This window comes from Thrips palmi, unplaced genomic scaffold (assembly GCF_012932325.1).
Source record: "Thrips palmi isolate BJ-2018 unplaced genomic scaffold, TpBJ-2018v1 HiC_scaffold_8, whole genome shotgun sequence".
Taxonomy (NCBI): domain Eukaryota; kingdom Metazoa; phylum Arthropoda; class Insecta; order Thysanoptera; family Thripidae; genus Thrips; species Thrips palmi.
Genome location: NW_023144635.1, coordinates 6,371,762 through 6,391,453, shown reverse-complemented (window position 1 = coordinate 6,391,453; position 19,692 = coordinate 6,371,762). Strand labels below are relative to the sequence as shown.

Sequence of the window (19,692 nt, the reverse complement as noted above, 5' to 3'; positions counted from 1 at the left end):
CGGCGGGCGTTTCGGGCCGCCTGTGAGGTAGGCATCCCACCCGCACTCCTGTTCGGCGGGACTGCCTACCCGGCCGTCGTCGGGCGTTCGGGCCGCCTGTGAGGTATGCAACCCACCCGCGCGTCCGTTCGGCGGGCCTGCCTACCCGGCCGTCCGCAGGCGCTCTGCTGCTGCTCCGCGCCCCCACAAGCAGTGCGTCACGGTGGCGTCCTGACGGATGCCCTCCCGACTGCTGCCAAGCCACCAATAAGGCAACAGCGGGGGTGCGGGGTGGGGGCGAGGCAGGGTGGTTGGAGATGTGAGCGATCTGCCTGGCAACACACTGGCCTCCCTCCCGGCCTGGCGGCCTGGCGGACCATCAGCCAGGGGGATGCAATTTCGCCGACAATGTCGCTTGTGGGCATAGCCTGGGCATAGCGGCCGTGCTGTGGGCACAGCACAGAGCGGGGTTAAATATTCACGCTGGGTCATGAGGTGGCTGACACGCAGGCCTGGCCTCGGGCAGACGCCAGCCAGGCAGGCCGCCAACCCTGCATGTCACGCCGGCCTGCCGAGATACATCGGGCAGGGAAGCAGGGGTGGGGGCCTTCACTGCTAAGATTAAGGCGGAACCGTGTCTTTCATGAGGCGTAGTCAGTACCACTTCCTGAAGCTTGCAAGAGCTCATGCGCTCCTTTCCTTACCTAAATGCATCTACGCTAGAAGGAAGCGGACAAACACGCTCTGATTTTAGCAGTGTTGGCGCGCAGGATGCGGGCTCACTTCAAGAAGTCCTCCCCGCCCCCTGTCACCGTATCTCGTTACGGCCACAAGCCACCAGCCTGACCGTCCCAGCGGCGAGCACTCTAGTATTTATCAGCGGATATTAGCTCGAGGCGGACCCGCATAGCCGCTGGGACCGGCTGCCCTCCTCGAGTCGGTTCTGGACCTGCTCTGGGATCCGTCCGGGACGCCGACCTAACGCACTACAGCGCCGCCGAGGGGGCCATGCTGGCCGTGCGGCGGGTCCAAGGCGAGAAGTTTGTTGACATATGATCCCTTCCTTACCTACCCCTCGCTTGTACCCGGACCGTCGGCCGGGTGCCACAGCACGCCAGCGCCACCTGTGGTCGACTCCAGGGCGACGCTGCCGCGCGGGGTATCGACTCCTCGGGGTTCAGGCTCGCTGCCGATACCCCGCTCGCGTCACCCCCGCGACGATACCCCGCGCCACGATACCCCTGGACGGGCGCCTCCAGCGCGGCACGTGCGCGGCCCGGCACGGCGGCAGCCTGGCTCGGCCCCCGCCAGGCGGCGCCCCGGTCGGCGCGGCCGCCACGCGCGCCGCTCCGCGCACGGCGCACGCCAGCACCACGACCACGGCACGCTTGTCGTTGTTTTCGTTGTGGCGCTCCTCCTTGCTCGCTTTTTGGAGTCACCGCGACCCATCCCGTTTATGGCGGTCTTGATGGCGGGCATCATGCGGCGTTATTGTATGACGGGCTGCACGCGCGGCCGCTGCCGTCCTCGCCGAACAAAGTGCCGGGAGGCGGCCGGACCAGCGCGGCAGCCACACCGAAAATGGAGCGGCGGCTTTGTGGCAACTAATTACCAGCGGATTAAACGCGCCCGCCTCGCTTCGGCAAGTTCGTTAATAACGCGGATTAGGGCGCAGAATGGACCGCGATAGCATTGATCACTCCGGCGAGCGCGGCGGCGCGGCGGCGCGGCCAGAGTCATGTCGCGGTGACGTCATCACCCACGTGCGGCCAGCGTCCCCAGCGTCCGTGCCCAGGCCGTGTGTGGCGAGGCCCAGGCTCCAGCTCCAGGCCGGCCTGGCCTGGCCGTGCACGCTGCAAGGCCGCATCAATACCCCATGCGCGTGTCGCGCCGCCCCGCCACGCCCCGCCGTCTCCGTGCATCCCAGCCGGCCAGGCGGCCAGGCACTCTGGCCTGGTGACGCCCCGGGCAGCCCCTCGGCCCGCGCCAGCTAGAAAGCCCGAGCCTCGGCATTTTTTAATAACACTGCTTTTAATTTGGCGACGTTGTTTTTGCACGTCCGCCGAGCTGCGCCAAGCGCGACGATGACGACAACGGCGCAATCTGGTTCGCCGACTTGAGCGACGCCCGTCAGCAGCTGCCACCTGCAGGCGCGCGCCTCGTCAAAGCTGCCCTTCAAGCAGCCCCGATCGGCAACCCCAAGTGGCGGACTTGACCTGCTTTTTGATCTGCACCAAGCTCCACCGTCTCGAAATCGCACCGCTAATGGACTTCCTCGTCCGATGGGCAGTCCATTGCTACCCTGTGTTTGTCGTCCCATTGGGGTTGGCAGGAGGCGGTCGGAAAGGCGTCGAGTCGAGAGTGGTTCCGGGTGAGCGGGGCGATGGCGATCGGACACTCTAATGGTGCCAGGCCAGCCACGTGCCAGGCAGTTAGGCGACTTCCTGCGCGGAAAATAGCCGCCATAATGCTCTCCTTGTTTGTGCGCGTGCCGTTAGCGCCGCCCCCTCGGCCCACGCCGCGCCGCGTCGCACCGCGTCGGCCATGAATAGGTGGATAACGACCCATCGCCGTCATCGCATCATCGACGCGCCGCGACGCGCAAACTCGACACCGCATCAGCAACTCCAGCAGCTTTGTGGAGCGCGTCACCAAGGACAATAGGCCGGCGCGGCGGTGCGGCGGGGAGGGGGAAGCCTGGGGAAGCCTGGCTGGAATGCTGGCCGCCACAATGCACCCCCTTTGGCCCCTCCTCTCCCTCCGCTGCGGCTGTAGGGCGGCGCATCATTGGCAGGCGCATGCTCGACTATCGGATTGCGGCCAGCCTCATTCCGAACTCGGTCTCTCTCGCACGCCATGCCACGCCCCGCGAGTGCGAGAGAGACTGCCCGGAACCAGCCTGCAGCAGCTCCAGCGCACCTGCCCGGGGCTGGAGAGCGATTTCCAGCTGGAGAAGCTTGCCGCGCTGGTGCACTGCCGTGGCGCTGCCGTGTGCCACGCGGAGCACGAAGCTCGCCGAACTTCCCCGAAGGGCGTACGGCCGCAGTAAAGTTTGCGCGTGCGAGAGAGAGGGAGAGAGAGGGGGCCCCGCCCCGCCCTGCCCCCATTCGGCCGGAAGGAGCGCACACTAGACGCCCCAGGCGACACCAATCACTAGGGACAGGTGGGTGGCGTGGGTGGCGGCCCGTCAGGCTGCAGGCGGGGTCGGTGTCCTGGTGGGCCTGCCTCGCCGGCCCACACCCACACCCAGTGCAGCGGGCAGCGCGGGCAGCACGCCGTCGTCTTGGGCCACTCGGACGACCGCCACCAGCCGCGCCCAGGGAACCCCTTTATCAGGCATCGCACATCACAATAAAGCGGACCGTAAACTTGCAGTGTCCCGTTCTCTGCGCGCTGGCGGCACGGCGGCACGGCCGTGCCGGTCTGTTGGCTGCAATACGATCCACACTCGTGTCCCATCATTTCGGCGAACGGCGTTAGTAAAAATAAAAAGTTGGTCCTTTTGGTGCGCCACCTAGCGACCATTATTCGTCAAATGCTCACAACGCGATCTTCTTCGCACAGGGTTTCAACAATCGTGACTCGGAATCCCAAAAGTGTCCCACAATCGTCTATTTTAGACCAAAGTGAAAAGACCCCAGACGCCTAACTATAAAGTGCAGTACCGCTATGAACGGAGCGGCGCTGCTATGTGAAATTGTGAGTTGCGTTTCTCCACCCTAAAGGACAGCGGAGCCATCGACCAGTCGGGTCGGGCCTTCCCTGCCCCCTGTGGGCCTGGCCGCCCTGGCCGCCCTGCCGGCACATGACCTTGCCTGCTGCAGAACGCACCGGCCCGTGGAGGGGTCGGGACTCAAATTAAAAATAGACCGAAAATGTGGCGTCGTCGTCGACCGTCCCACCCTGTCCGGGTCGTCGCGCAGCCTGGCGCAGCCCCACGGGACGGCCGGGGTTAAAAACCTGGCGGTGTACGCGAAGGCCCTCCCGAAGGACGAGCCACGCGTCGTAGGGCGTCGCGGGGCGTCGCGGGGCGCCGTGAGAGAGGCGCGCGCCCTTCGAGGAGGCCGCAGAGGGCGCAGCGGCCCACGGCAACAGGTGAGCTGCAGCGGTACAGGCGTGCTCGGTACAGCGCTGTGCGAGGCTGCGCGAGGGACGCCCCTGGACCGCGCGCACGCCTGAATGCCGCATGCCACTACGCCTCTCCACCTCCACCCTTAACTCCTTCGGCCCTTCGGCCCTCCCTTACTTCCAGGGGACTGGGACTTGCCCGGCCCTTTTCTTCGCCTCGCCGCGCTGCCTCTGCGAGAGACCCACGCCTGGAACCTGGGCAGCGCGGAGTGCGCGGGCTCGGACTGGCCCTCAAAAGACCCCGGCGGGTAAGACCGCAAAAGGCCAACTTTGGTCCCAAAATCGTTGCGGTCAAAGGCAAAATCGTTGTGGTCAACGTCTTCCCGATACAGGGCATGAAAGAGTAGGGTCTTAAGAATACTACGGCGTCGAGGGAGGCCTTTTAATGCTACTAGATTGGACACAGTAGCCGCCCAAAGTCAGCAAAATCAGCAAATTTCCGAGATTCGACCGCTTTTTGGCCAACTTTGGTCCCAAAATCGTTGCGGTCAAAGGCAAAATCGTTGTGGTCAACGTCTTCCCGATACAGGGCATGAAAGAGTAGGGTCTTAAGAATACTAGGACGTCGAGGGAGGCCTTTTAATGCAACTAGATTGGACACAGTAGCCGCCCAAAGTCAGCAAAATCAGCAAATTTCCGAGATTCGACCGCTTTTTGGCCAACTTTGGTCCCAAAATCGTTGCGGTCAAAGGCAAAATCGTTGTGGTCAACGCCTTCCCGATACAGGGCATGAAAGAGTAGGGTCTTAAGAATACTAAGACGTCGAGGGAGGCCTCTTAATGCAACTAGATTGGACACAGTGGCCGCCCAAAGTCAGCAAAATCAGCAAATTTCCGAGATTCGACCACTTTTTGACCAACTTAGGTCCCAAAATCGTTGCGGTCAAAGGCAAAATCGTTGTGGTCAACGCCTTCCCGATACAGGGCATGAAAGAGTAGGGTCTTAAGAATACTAGGGCGTCGAGGGAGGCCGTTGGCCGCAACTAGATCGGACGCAGTGGCCGCTCAAATTCAGCGAAAACGGCTACTTTCGGAGATTTTGACCAACCCGGGCTGGCGGACTGGCCTGGCTGCGACGTGGCGGCTGGTCCGTACTGTTTGTCCACGCCCCGCCCGCCCCTCCATTTTTCCCTCCACTAACCCCCGGCGTCCCCCGCCGCGCCACGCACAGCGCTGCGTCAACATCATCACCCCGGCCGCTGGCTGCTCCGCACTGCTCTGTGTGTCTGTGCCATTCGCTCACGGCTTTATTTCTTCGTGTTTTCCAGGTGAGGAACTGAGGAACGCGGCACGGCACGGCACGCCGAGCAAGGAGGAGGCCCAGCACGCCGAGGCGCTCCCAGCCCGGCGCCCGGCGGCGGGGAGGAAAGTATGTAGAAATTTAATCTAGTCGGGGCCGGGATTTGCTACAGGCCGCAACATTTATGAGGTCGGGCTGTGTGAGCGCCGCGAGTCGCGTGGAAAAGGGCGAGCCAGTAAGGCCACATCAGTAAGTAAGGGCGTTTTTGGTTGTGTGCAGACTGATTCCAAAAGGACTTTGTCGCTCTGTCTCTCTCACACCGCGCGGGACGCCCCGTGAGTGCGAGAGAGAGCGGCGAGAGTGTTCGACGGCAGCCTGGGCCTAGCGCCTTGCGCTGACAGCTGGAAGGGATGAGAAGGGTTCCGTCTCGGCTGCTGGGTGTACCGGTCCCTTCCAGGACCCTCCAGGACCTTCCAGGATCGGCTTGGGAAGGGCCTCGGCCCCCACGGCCTCCATGGCAGCCTCGTTCCCCCGGAAGGCCCGTTCCGGCCGACGGCCGTCGGATCATCGAGGTGCCGTTCAGATGCTAAGCCGGTCCGCTGCAGGTCGGGGCGGCGCGGGTCGCTGTTGGAGCAGCGCTGTGGCTTCGTTGGAGGAGGCAGTCTTTGTTGACGATCCTCCATCACGACGGCGTCCTGGGCCTCGCCCTGGCCGTGCCCCTCGCACCGCCGTGGCCGGCCCGTTGGAGGGGTGGTCCCGCGGCCCGACGGCCCGACCCCCTCCCCAGCGCCGCCGCCGGCCGGTGCGCGGTGGTGCGCGGGCCCTGTGAGCCTCGACGCCGCTCGACGCCGCTCGACGCCATGGCGGGCAGGCAGGCCAGCAGCGCCAGCAGCCGCCGCCGTGGTGCGGGGCCGCCAGTCCGCCGAGCGACGCCACGCGGAACGTCACGGCGCAGCCACCGTCTCACACTCACACACCCACACTCACTCACACCCACACACCCACACACGCGCACTCACACCGTCCCCGTGGACCGCCACGGCGCCCTGACGTACGGGACACTCTTCCTCCATCGGTGCGCGGCGTGGCGTGGCGTGGCGTGGCCTCGTGGGGCGTTCGCGGAGTGTCGGAGTGCTTTGCCTGCTCGGCGATGCGTGCCTGAGCCGCGGCGTGTCGAGATCGTCAGCGTCGAGGTCGTTCCTCGCGAAACCGTGTCGTTCCCGTCGAAATCGTCGTTCCCGTCGAGGCCTCCGCCGCCTTGGTCGTTCCCTCGCAGTGCGAGGCCGTTTCCGCTGTGGTCGTTCCCGTCGCGAGACCCAGCCCGGTCGAGTAGTTCCGTCGAGGCCGTTCCGTCGAGGCCCTCGTTCCGCGCTCGTTCCGCCGCGATTGTTGCCCGCGCGCAACAAGGGTGTCACGTGGCGAGCACGTGCTCGTCGATATCTCGAACCGACTCGGGGTTCGGTCCTTCGGTCGTTGTGGTGGCGCCACCGTCGCTCTCGGCTCGGCCCGCGCCGAGGCCGCTGCATTCGCAAAGCATCGCCAAGCGCCGCACAGCGACGCAAGGCCATGGTGGCCTGCAGCATGGCGAGAGGAAGAGTCTGGCCAGGCCAGGCCACGACACTGGTCACTAGCCAGCTTTTTGAGAGTTTATGTTAATCAATTCTGACTGAGACAAATCCGTCAGCCACGTAAGTCTGAGTCACGGCCCGAACACACAACACGATTTGCACCCCATTTCCTCCCCTTCCTTCCTTCGAGTCTGCCGCGCCCCTGGCTGCCCCTGGCTGCCCCTGCCCCCTCCCTCGTGCGTGCGCCCCTCACCTTGACTGCCTTGACGGAGTGGCGTGGCGTGGCCGAGTGACCCACCGGCCTGCCAGCATGCTGCCAGCCCAGTCAGGGTGACCTCCGAGGCCCACCAAATGTCAGCCCTAGATTGTTTAGCCTGCCGCCGCCAGCGCGCCGAGAGGGCTCCGCATTTTTATACCGCTTCCTTTGTTTCCGCTGCGGGGGATTTTCCAGACGGAAGACCGGATGTAGCTGTCCGCTCTGCGCTGTGTGTGTGTAGGTGTGTGTGTGTGTGGGTGTGTGTGGGTGTGTGTGTGTGTGTGTGTGGGTGTGTGTGTGTGTGTGCCCTCGAGACGTCCATGGGAATTGGTCGTAACGCTCAATCCCAGCGCAGTTTACATTGTCGCAATGGAAGTCGTAACCTCTGGCGAGTGTTTTGCTTCAACCCGCTTCTCACTACGCTTTGCTGCGCTTTGCTGCGCTTTGCTGCGCTCACACACTCGACGGCGTGCCGCTGCCGTGTCCTTGCAGCTGGAAAGGGGGAGGGGTATGCCGAATCATTATTTTCGTCCCGGATTAATTATTCGCAGGAGGAAAAATGGTGCGGCTTGCGGTGGGCCAGGTCGCCCAGAAGCACCCCAGCAGCACACGTCATTAAGACAGGGCGATTGGGAGGCGGGCCTCGTTACAGGCGGGCAGGCGGGCAGCCAGGCAGGCAGCGGGGCGCCAGCGCCAAAAACAAATTCGAGGACGCTGTCGCGGGCCACGCCCCAGCAGACGCCAAGAAATAAGATTTTCTCGGGCCGCTTCGATACAAATTTCTGTAATCCTCTTCGACAGGCCTTTTATAGAGGCGGCGGGACGGGCCGATCTGCGCCGCCTCCATCAAAGCCTCGGGGCTCTGGTGCGACTCTGCGACGCTCTTAGAGGCGCTCTCCTTGTTGATGGCGGCACAAATAAGGGCCGGGGAGGACGAGGACGCCGAGGACGGGTTGCCCGGGAAAGGGGTCGTCGCCGCGAGGTAACAGGCGCAGCGTGGGGCGCGGGGCGGAGCAGGGCGCGCGGCCCCGGCCCAAACAGCGCCGCGCCAAATGGTGCCAATCCGCGAGGACGCCGACGACGCGGCCACGACGCCCTCCGAAAGTTTACCTTATGGCGGGCGCGGCAGGCCCCGTGACGCCCCAGGGGTGCGAGGGAGACGGTGCGACGATGGCGCCGTTCGGAAACGGCCTCCTGGCACGGCCCCAAGGAGGTTGGGCCCACGCTGATTGGCTTGTTCTACCTGGGCCAGGTGATGTACTGCAGCCGCAGTGCGCCGCGCCAAGAAAAGCGCGCCGACGATGACTCTTACTTCGTCATCATGGCCGTTCTCCTCGCCGAGGGCGGTTTCGTCGCCGGTGGCGTAGATGAGCTTGCCGAGGGTATCGGCAATCGGTGGCCGGCGGACCGCATCGGGCCCTTCGGAGCAGCAAGACTTCAGGACGACCCGGACGACCCTCCGGGCGACTTGGCTGCCGTCCGGGTGGCGGTGCTGGCACACGGCACTGACAACACCCTCCGCCCGCCTCGCCCGCGGACACAAAGAAGGCGCTGTGCAAGGCGACGCGCCTTACGTCGCACGACAGCCGTCGAGTGAAATTGGTTATGGAAAGGAGCGGGCGGTGCGTCGGGACGTTGTCGATAACGATGCAATATGCAGGCGCCCGCCCCGCCCCGCCCGGCCGGCCGGCCCGACAGTGACATGCACGTCGTCACCGGATCAAGGTCGCACATGGCTGCAGTCGCTCTCCTCTCACTCGCCCAGCCGCCTCGGTGTCAGGCCGTCGGGCCACGTGGCGTGCGCCTGACAGGCAGACTGATGCCGAGCCGCTTTCGCCGCTCCGTCTCTCTCGCGCCCCTTGGGGCCTCCCCGTGAGCGGGAGAGGGACTAGATGACCTCGCGGAGAGCTCTGCAGGCCCGCGGTGCCGGTCGGTCCAGCAACGCCATAAACACCCGCAGCGAACGGGCGCGTCGAGCGGGCGCGTCGTTTCCTGCGGCGATGCGCGACGCAATCGCACGCCCCGCCCCGCCCGCCCCACCCCGCCCCGCCCCGCCACGGCCTAACGACGCCGATAAACTCGGGAATAATTGTGGGTCCGAAAAGGGCGCCGGTGAAAACACGCCGCACCTGCACGACCTGCGCCGGGCGTGTGTGCTTGTTAAAAACTTGTCGGCTAGGAAGAGACTACATGACAGGGCGCAGTTTGTTGTTGTTGTTGTTGTTGTTGCTGCTGGCGGTGCCGTGTGTGGGCGTGCCGGCGGCGTGCTCGCGGTCCCGATGCCCCGGATTGGCGGGCGCAGCGAATCAACTTTTCCCCGCGGCCACCGCAGAGCGACCGCACCGCGCTGCTCATCAGGCCGAGGCCCTGCGAGGGGTCGCCCGGAAGGCGGGGCAGGGCGGGGCAGGGCGGAGCGCAGGTGGAGGGGGAGGGGGACGCACCCTTCGTGCCCGACGGCCGCACTTCCAGAACGAAAGTTCGCTGGCTGGCGGTCTTGCCTGTCTCGCGCCTTCTAACGACGGCGGAGCAGTCCGAGCGCCGTCGCGGTGGGCAACCCGCCGGACGGCTGGGTGAGGCGGCACGGCCTACCCGCAGCTCCGCGGGCGCTCGCACGGCGACGACTGGGCGATGTGGTCGTTTCGCTTTCTCTCTCGCACTCACAGAGGTACACCCAAAATGTATTGAGTTTGGGCGATGCGGACAGACGGCAAAGCTCAGCCACGGACGGATGGAGGTTGAGTATCGGACGAACGAAGATCGTTGCAGTGCTCCGACCACCTCCGCCAGTCCGATGACGGGCCGTGACGAGCCGCGCTCCACGGTGACGCCCTCACCCCACCTATCGGACTGCTGCCTGCTGCTGCCTGCATCGGAACATCGGACAGCCACTCTCGCATGCCGGCAGCTAGTGCGCTGCAGCAGACTGATTCCCCGTCCCCGCACTGCTCTCGACAAGGGCACTGCGCGTCGCTCGGTGCGGAATCAACCTGCTGGGGATGGAAGCCCGGCCACGGCCAGGCAGGGTCGGGACTGCCACACTGTTAGACTGTCAGACCGCGGGGTGCAGCGCCCCAGGAGGAGACCGGGTGGGAGAGGTGGGCGAGGTGGGCGAGGTGGGCGAGGTGGGCGAGGCCGGGCCGCCACTCCTCCCTCGTTAGCGCACCGGCGCGGAAGGCAAATGGAACGGAATATGAGTTCGTCCCGGGGGAGGGGTGCAAGTGCGCTCTTGACAAGACACGCCGTGTCTTACGCGGCGGCGGTGGAGAGTCCCTCCAAAATAATTGCATTTCGGGCGAACTGTTTCCTGTTTCGGCATTTTTATCTTTCTTCGTATCTTCTATTGAAAAATCACAAAACAACTCGCATCGATGTTTTGCGACGCTACTGTTTTCGTGGGATAGACGGTTTCACGTCCAGAAGTACACTTGTTGGACAGTGACAGGCAACGAGGCGCCACGACTAAGAGATAAACCATTTCTGTCGTATTTGATTAAATTTTTTTTTCGTTTCAACTTTCGGGAACCGCGGTGTGGGATGCCCGCTCCGCCTGTCCAGATATAGGTCGCAGATATGGCAGCGGGGCGAGCAGCCAGCCATCAATGTTGGATGGGTCCGAGGGCGGGTGGGGCCGGGCAGGGCGGGCGGCTGCCTCGGACTGACACACGGGGAACTCGGCAGCCCCGCCAGGCCCCGCCAGGCCCCGCCAGGCCCCGCCAGGCCCCGCTCGGACACGGTACACGGTCCTGCATACGCCTCTCCACGCAAACAAACAAAGGCAAGCCGAGCGGCCTAGCGGCCTAGCAGACAGCCTTCTGGTCGATTGGCTGCGACACGGAGGCCCGGGACGATGTCGCCGTGTCAACGGGCAAGCCCGGGCAGGCCAGCAAGGCGGCAAGGCTACGGTCAAGTCACTCTCGTCTCAGTGTTGCCGTGGGAACGGCGGAGCGGGGCGTTGGTGCGAACCTCGCGGCGCGCGACATTCAAGGCGAGGTTGCCGGAGGCGGCCAGCCACAGGAAGTAGGGCGCCCGGTCTTTTCATCCGTTCAATATCCAATATTTAATATCCATACACCCCTATCATTTTGATATTGAATATTGAATTTTTGATAATATTGAGGTACCAATACCAATATTGAAATATTGTTTTTCAATATATTGAAGATCATCTCCAATGTTGATAGTTCGAATCTGCATAAGGCTCATGAGCTTCACTTTAAGCACAAAAATAAGCTCATCTGCACGGTTTTCTTTGTGACTGGACCAAGTATCGTTCTCTATTTCTCTATTTTCTCAATAAAATCGCACAGTAAATTTGAATGTTCAATATTGGATATTGGTTCACCAATACTCAATATCGAATATTGATATCGAAAGTTTCAATATAGTGATATTGGAATTCCAATATTTTAAAATATTGAAATTGTATTCAATATATTGAAATACCGCCCACCCCTAACAGGAAGAAGACGACGCGCCCCGGTCCTTTTGAACCGTGTTTCGGCCTCGAAATTATAAGCCTCACCCTTTCTTCCTCGTTTTTCCCCCTCTTTTGCTTTGTCTTTGCGCTGTCTTCCTTTTGTCAAACCGGGGATTTTCCGCGCGGCGCGGCCCCGCCTCGCGGCCCCGCCTCGCTGCCCGCCACCCAGTCGCAGCTGCCCGTGGCTCTCAGCCGAGGAGTCGCCTCGTCGCTCCGTCTGTCTCACACCTCGTGGAAACCCCACAGGATGCTAATGAGTGCGACGGAGACAGAGCGGCCGAGGCGAGACCAGACTGGAGCGTAGGCGACGTGACGCAGCGACGCGGCGACGCGGCCGGGGCTTTATTCACTAGTTTTAATTCAATTACCCTCGGGGCGGTCCTCTACTTTTCACTCGCTCTCGGGCTATTTGACTTCCCGGGGAGGGGAGGGGCAGGTCCCCGATCAAGAAGTCGCGTGAGCGGGCGGGGGGAGGTGGGGGCAGACCTCGTTGACCTGCCGACCAAGTTTGTGTCCTGGAACGTCTAGTGGTTGTCGTCGAGGGGAAGCAGGCGGACCGCCAACCCCGGCCCCGGGCAACGCCGAGCCAACGCCGAGCCAACGCCATGCAAATCAAATGCAATGACATGCGCCACTTTTGCATATTGGAATCGTCGTCAAACTATGAGGCCGTGGGGCCGTGGGGCTTGGCGTCGCGGCATGCGTATTATTTGATTTCCCCTCGGCGACGGATGGCAGCAGACAATCACAGCGAGCGACAGGTGCTGTAGGGTTGCCACCCGGCCGCACCAATAATTCATCCGACCGTATTAATATACCGGCGCCCTGAAAAATGGAGGTGGCAACCTCACCGCACGTCCCGCCGCGCCGGCCGCCACCGCAGCGGTGAAACTACTATCCGACCGATCCGGTGTGGCTCCGCCTAGCGCCGCCTTGGCCGGTTCGCTCCGGTTCGGGCTGTAAAAACTTTCCTCTCTGATTGTTCTTGAGAGGAGGCCGTGAAACGCTTCGGTCAACAGGACCTTTATTATGGCGGCACGCGTCACCCCGACGTGCCAATACGCATCACCGGCGTGAACGTGCGCGCGTGTGCGTGCGTGAGTGTGTGTGTGCTATCATCAGGTGCGTGTGTGTGCGTGCGTGCGTGCTCGTTGCCCACCGGGCCGCTTTAGTCCGTTGGGATGCGCCGCACGACTCCCGCCCCGCCCCGCCCCGCCCGGCGTGTGGGACAGTCGCTTCCAAAAGCGGAGGTAGCGGCGCTGCGTCGCCGTGATCCTCGGCGACAATAAATGCCATCGATCCGGAAGGGTCACGGCCGCCTCCTCGGCCTCCTCGAGGCTGTCGTCGCGTGATTCCGTCATCTGGCCGGCCTTCTTGAGCGCGCCGAGGTTGAAAACGTTCCCGGGGCGTCGGGCCGCGTTGCCGGGGAGGGCAAGGCTATTCTGGAACTTGCAAGCTCTGAGCAGAGAGACCCTCCCGGAGACTCACTGGACGGCGTCCCGGAGACGCTAAGATGCATTAGTGAGCGCTTTTGAATATTTCGCGACGACGGCGACGCGCTGCCGGCGGACAGTGCCGGCGCGGACTGTACCTCATTCACACTCGCGATATGCAGAGGCGCCTGTCACTTTCATCGGCCTCGCCCCACCTCGCTCCAGGGCCACGCCAGGGCCACGCCAGGGCCGCGGGGCCGGAGGTCGCGTGGCCCGGCCAGTCCGTCGCGGGTACTCCTAGACGAACACCACCGCCATGGGCGGCACGCGGCCCCGGGAGGCACCGGTGCCGGTCCGGACGGGTTGAGGTAAGGCGGTCTCACACGCGGAGCGGCTGGAACCGCTTGAGCGTCGAGCAGGGAGTGCTTGTGCAAGCGGCGCTGGTGGTGCTGGGGCTCAGCCACGACGTGGAGCACCACCTGTCGGGCGGAAAGTTGCCAGATAGTTTCCTTACATGTAATCAGGCCACAGCCAACCTCGCGGTTGCCCGAGTAGCGGATTCCCCGGCCCCGAACAAAAAAGGATTCGAACCAAAAATATTTGTTTTTTTGTTCCGGGGAATGTTGTTCCGGCAGTTTGTCGATGGCGCCGTCGTGGACGCTACAGCGGCGGGTCGCGGTTCATCGGAAGCCGATGCTGCTGCGGCTGCCGCGCTGGCGGCGTACCTTGCGCGCCAGGCTACCGCGGCGCCACGGCCACGGCGTCGAAAATAATTGCTTTCCTCTTTTGAAGTAACTAACTGCTCCGCTGCTCGCTTCTGGTTGCGAAAGCCAAAGCCGGTCCCTCGGGCTGCAAATGGACGCGCCTGTCGAGGCCACGGTTCCAGGCCCACCTCGCGGCGTCGCGTCGCCCATCCCCCAGCCGCGCCACTGTAAAGCCGAAAAAACAGCGCCGCCTCCAACTTGCCCAATTTGGCTGCTTGTCGGCGCCTCTAATTGCGGCAAGGCGGTGCCGGCGGCGCCACACCTTGGTGGGCCACGTTGCGCCCTGCGTGGTGGGCCGCTCGGTAGGCCGAGTCCGGAGGGCGAGGGCCGGCGGGGCGACGCGTGGCGGCCAGCCCAAGGCCCAAGGCCATCACCTGGCCATCGACCGTCTAGGGCCATCAGCTGTCAGCCCCGCGTGCCGCGTCGCCGTGTCACAGTGTGCCACAGTGTGTCACGGCCGCACGCACCCACCTCTTTGTTTTGCCGCTAGTTTTCGATTTCGGCCCGGGGTGTCAGTGTCGGGCGCTGTCTCTCCTGCGGCGTGCTCGAAGGGCGTGGGGGAGACTGCCGCGGAGCCCTGTTCTGAGTTGAGCAGCCGAGAGGGCACTGCGAGCCTGATTGGCGATGCCGACCGTCGTCGGCGACCTCGGCGTCGACTCTCGGCCTCTCGGCACTGCGAATAGCGAGCAGTGCTAATTCCGGTTAATGGCAGGGCTGGCGGGGCTGGCGGCAGGGCCAGCGCTACGGAGTGGAAGTGAAACAGGACCGCGACGGCCGGGCAAGACTAGCAGAGTGCGAGACGCCGCGGCCAAATTTAGCGCGCAAGGGCGGCGTAAAAAATGCAATAAGTCGGTTCGGCGAGTATCAGAGGCCAGTGCCCTCCGAGGCCGGTCAGGCCGGGCTGGGCCCAGCCCCTGGGGGTCGCGAACAAGGCCAAGTATTAAGGGCTCGCACCGCGCCGCCGCCGCCCAGCAAGACATGGGCCCCAGGGGGAGGCGCTGGAACCGCCGGAGCACCGCGCAAAAGGAGCAACAGAGAGTGCACGATCTCCGGTCAGCCAGTCGGTGGGTCAGTGTGGAGGAGAAGCGGCGAACACAACAACGGGGCTCGCCTCCTCCGAGACGCCGCCCGTCGCGTAATCACTCTGCTTGTAATCCTCTGCAGGGCGAGGCGGGGCGGGGAGCACGCGGCCCTGGCTTGTCAGCTGTCAAAGGAACACCGGTTGCACAGCGGGGCGGCGCCTTGAGCTTACTGCGGATAAGAGACCCTGCTGCTGCACGGCGCTGGGGCTGATGGCTGTTCCAGTCCCTTTGTCAACGAGTAAAAGCATGACAACGCGAAAAGTGTTCTGAAAGCGGCGTGAAATAGTACGACAAAGGTGTTGGTGGAGCGCCATGTCATGTAGGAATCTGGGAGTGAAACTCCCGTGGCTCCCGCACTGCTTGTGTAGCTCAGGGCGCCAGCCCGCAGCCAGCCCTGCAGGCGATTGGTGCTGACGGCGTGCTTTGACAGCTGGGGCGGGGCGGGGCGGGGCGTGCTGCGAGCAGGCCCCGCGACACGCGTGCGAGCCGAGCACGAGTATTGCGTGTGCGCTTTCGGAGTCTCACCCCCTTCTTCTCCACCGGCACGGAAGCCCCGGCAGAGAGGCCTGCAGCCGAAACACGCACAAGCAGACTCACAAGAGGTCACGTCCAAGCCCGCCGTCGGCACGATTGCTTTTTCGTTACCGACAGAACCCTTGCTCGATTCTGCAGCCTCGGCGGGCGGGGTGCTTTGAGTCGGGAAAGCAAGTTGGCAGTGCAGGGCGCTGGGCCGGCGTCAACTTGCCGGTGTGTTCGATTTGCTGGCGGTGCTCGGCGCGCTCGGCTCGGCAGGTCGGGGCGCCACTGCCAACTAATTTGATTCCGCTTTCCGACCAACTCGGGCGTGCCGTGCGGCGCCGTGCGTCGGTGCGCCTGTTTTCCGAACACGGCTCTCTCTCGCGTCCCCCGGGGACGCCCCGCGAGTGGGAGCGAGACGGCCGGCGAAGGCGAGCAGCCAAATTGGCGGCGACAAAGCACGCCGCGCACGACGTGCGCAGGGAATCTCGCCGGGGCGGAGACGGGACGGGCACGACGGGCCGACCTGTGGCGGCGATCCCCACCGGGACTGCGGGGAAAGATGTTTGCCGTGGCGCCGTCCGCAGTGCGGTCCGTGGCCCGATGCCCGATCCCTTTTACACTCGTCCTTAATGGGTCCTGCGCCTCCCACTTTATAGAGCCTGGAGCTGGCCGCTCCTCTTGGCCCGCACTTAAATTTTACATCCGCCCCTCCTGGTGCTGCCCGCCCGTAAATGACTCTAGCGGGGCGATGCAACTCGACGTAACAAAAAGGCGCGGGGGAGTTCATCCTGCGCGTTTTCGCGCTCGTTTCACACCTCGAGAGGTCAGCAGCTCATCCCGGCCCCGCGCAGCGCCGCGCAGCCCCGACGTCGGCGTGGCTACCTCTCCAGCCAAGGTCACGCCACTGCGAGGGGGTCGCAGTATTCATCAACTTAGCGCGGCAAAATAATGGAATTCCCCGACTCGGCCGGCCGGCCGGTCGGCCAGTCGATCGGCCTCGCGGCGGCCCGACTCCAAACAGCTCGTCACTCCGTCTCTCTCGCACTCGTGGGGCGTTCCGGCGGGGTGCGACAGAGACGGAGCGACGTCGCGTGGAATCAGCCCTCCGCGGCACTCCCCCGTCAATTCAATAAGCGGCCCCGGGAATGCCTGCTGTTGCGGCTGCCATGGCTGCCATTTTTGGCCATGTTTCTCCCTGGCTCCGCCCCGCCAGGCCCCGCCAGCCCCGCCTCCTCCCGAATGCTGTTTGTCTTGTAGGCGGGATTGACACGAGCCGGCCGAGGAAGCTTCGCCCTGCTCGCCGTTGGCGTGGCATCCCGGCATAGCCGGGATAGCCGGGCCGGAGGCGCGCAAAAAAGACAAAAAAAAAACCAGAAAATTCCCTTTGGCCTGGAATGGCTTTCTTATTGGCACGGGCAGCCTGCGACGGCCTATAAAGCAGTGTAGTGAATAATGTAGGTGGCCGCTGGCCTGGCCCTTGGCTCTTCGGCCCTCGGCTCGGCCGGACGCGGGGCTTAAATACTTGACCGGCTTGCACACGCTGCGAATAATGGAGAGCCCCTCTCTGGCGGCACTGCGCGGCACGAGGAAACGCAGGGCGGGAACTCCGGGATGAAAGGGCCGCCGTCAAAACACGTACGGTGGCGCGCATATTGTTATTGGCGCGCATTGTTGCCAACTTGCTTTCACCGGCCGAGGCAGGGCCGGGTAATCAAAGGTTGGCTGCTTTTGGCAGCGCGCCCGCTTCATTAGGCGCCCAGACGTTGGCCGCCCTGTCGGCGGGCCACGCGGCCATGCCGCCGTGCCGCCGTGCTGAAATGGCGCGGCTCAAACGCCAGCGCGCATTACTGCACGTGCCGCGGTTTGACTCGTGATAGGCTGGCGCCGGGCGCCGCGAAACAGACTGGTCGTTACACTGACTCGCGGGATTGGCCGTTGGGTCCGCACTGCGCCTACACCGCACGGTGTGATGAATGACGCGACTAACAACCGACAGCAGGCAACCAATTTGACAAATTACCCGCCCGCCTCGTCTATATCTCCTAAACGGTGGGCATTAGGAGCGTTACGCCAGGGACAACAAACTTGGATCTCAAATTCGATTTCCCGATTTCGCGTCCCTAACGCTCGTAGCGCGCACCGTTCGCGAAACCGTAGGCGCTTTAAATTTGGAACGCTGGTTCCCGTTTGCTCGGCTAATCTCCCCCAACGCGGGCCGGCGGCCTTCCTGCACAGACACGTGCAGCGCCTGACTTAGGCATGCAGCCTCGTACCCGGACTCCTTAACAAGGCGAAGGTGTGCGTGAATTACTCACGAGTGCGGAACAAAGAGCTCGCGCGCAAAGGGTAAAGGGCTGCCTGCACAATGGCACCACTGCCGAGGACCGGGCCGACGCCGACGGGGTGGGGAGGCGGCGCGTCAGCTACCCGGCCGGCAGTAGTGGGTGGGCGCGGGGCGGCGGGGCCAGCAGGGCAGGGCGGGAAGGGAACCGCAGGTCATCAGCGCGCCGCTTCGTTCACCAAATCCGCTGGGTAATTTTCGTGAAAGCCGCCACCGACAGCACTGCTAGCACCACCAGCGAGGGGAGAGGGTATTTGATCCCCCGGGGGGCATTGTTATCGAGTGGCCGTGCGGCACGGCGCAGACCGCGCGGCACGACATGTGACGCTGTCGCTGGCGCCGCACGCCGTGCGCTTGCCGTGTCAATCAGCGGCGACCGGGGCAGGCAGGGGCCGACCGGGGCAGGCAGGCACGACCGCCGGGGCGACCCCTGCCCTGGGGCGGTATCGGCTGCTTGACACTTCGCGCGACAGTGTGTGAGAGTGTGTTGGAGGTTGTGTGTTTTGCTGTCTTGCACCAACGCCCCAAGTCCATAAAGTTTGGCGAACTATGAGACCATCTACCTGCACCGACCTGTGCACCTTGCGGAGTGGACCGCTTTAAACTGCAAAGAGCCGGAAGCGCCCGCGGCTCGCCGAGCAGCACAATGTACTCAAGTATTCGTCGCAGTGCGGGGCGGTGTGGGGTGGGGCGGGGCGGGTCGGGGCTCTAAATGAGACGGCGGAGATTCACGCGACGGGGGCGTGCTCGGACGACGCGGCGCGGCGGGGCGCCTGGCCCGGGTTCAAACACCCGCGCGTGTGCAGGTCGGGTTGTTGTTTTAGGTCCCGTTGTTGTTTTTCCCTGGCAGTGGGGATGCTTCGACTTGATCAGGGCAACAGCCGTGTCGGCGCGAAGACGCATTGGCTTCAGAGTGACAGGCCCTGGGGGAGGCTAGGTGGGAGAGGTCACCGGGTCACATGGCCCCTCAGAGAGAAAAAAGGACGTCGCGCGTCTGCTCTAAATCAGGATAGCACACGTGAGTGTGAGAGGAGGGAGCGCGCGCGTTAGTCCGTGCGCATGCCTGATTTTCATGTCCCGGGCCTTTCAGAGGGCCTTTCAGAGGCATCCCCCTCGGCCTATCTGAAGACGGCATCGTGCTACTTCGTGGGCTTTCAGTGTGTGGTTTCACTGAAAGGATCGAAGAGGAGGGGGATTCTGCGCTGATAACACGCGGCGGTATGATGAGGCAGCCATACACGTTGTCATTCATGTATACGGGGTAAGCCGGGGAGGCTCCTTCGCCTGGCAAGATCAGGACGGGACTCCCCGCTCGCCCCGCTGCTCCGTGTTTCGCGGTCGTGGAAGTCTACGCCGCGGCGCGCCAAGTCTGCTGGAAACGGGCGCCTCTCTCGTGTCGTGCAGTCGGAGTGAGTTCAGTTGCGGCCCGAAAGATTGATGAAGCAGCCGAGGCCGGCCGAAGCGGCGCCCCGATTGGCTGCCGAGCGAGCAGGTTGATCCAATTAGGTGCGAGGAAATGGCCGAATTATCGTGGCCGTGATTAAAGTGTCCCTGAGGCACAGAGCACGACAGAGTCTCAAAGCCCGCCGTGTTTTTCGTAATTCGGCCGCGTGCGCTGTTGAGCTGCCGAGCGGACTCGGAGTCACCAGGCGAATACAATTTGGGCAGAAGAATCTCGGGCCGCCTCTGTGTTTCATTTGGGAAACGAGCCGGCTCGGCGTGGCAAGTGGCATTAATGGCATTAAAATGCATGGGCGAGTCCATTGCCCGCTGTCCGCGGTGACACTGTGGGCGACAACCGTGCGACTTGATTATGCCCTGACTGGTCGATCCGAATAGAGGGCGAACAAGTCGCACTTGGGGGACAGGGCCGCGGCCGTGACGTGTGGGCCTCCCCCGCCGCCCC

The 19,692-nt window shown here is 63.5% G+C and overlaps 1 protein-coding gene across 9 annotated transcripts in view; it reads left to right on the top strand.

The window, feature by feature from the left end:
• LOC117652949 (potassium channel subfamily T member 2) overlaps positions 1-19,692 on the top strand; it is a 61,421-nt gene that overhangs the window by 7,654 nt on the left and 34,075 nt on the right. For 8 of the 9 annotated variants that reach the window (XM_034398178.1, XM_034398182.1, XM_034398174.1 and 5 more), the window contains exon 1: positions 6,278-7,034. The exons of the other annotated variant lie outside the window; for it this stretch is intronic. The gene's annotated coding sequence lies outside the window, so the exon portion shown is untranslated. Of the gene's footprint in view, positions 1-6,277; positions 7,035-19,692 lie in introns of those variants that run through there. 9 annotated transcript variants of the gene reach the window in all.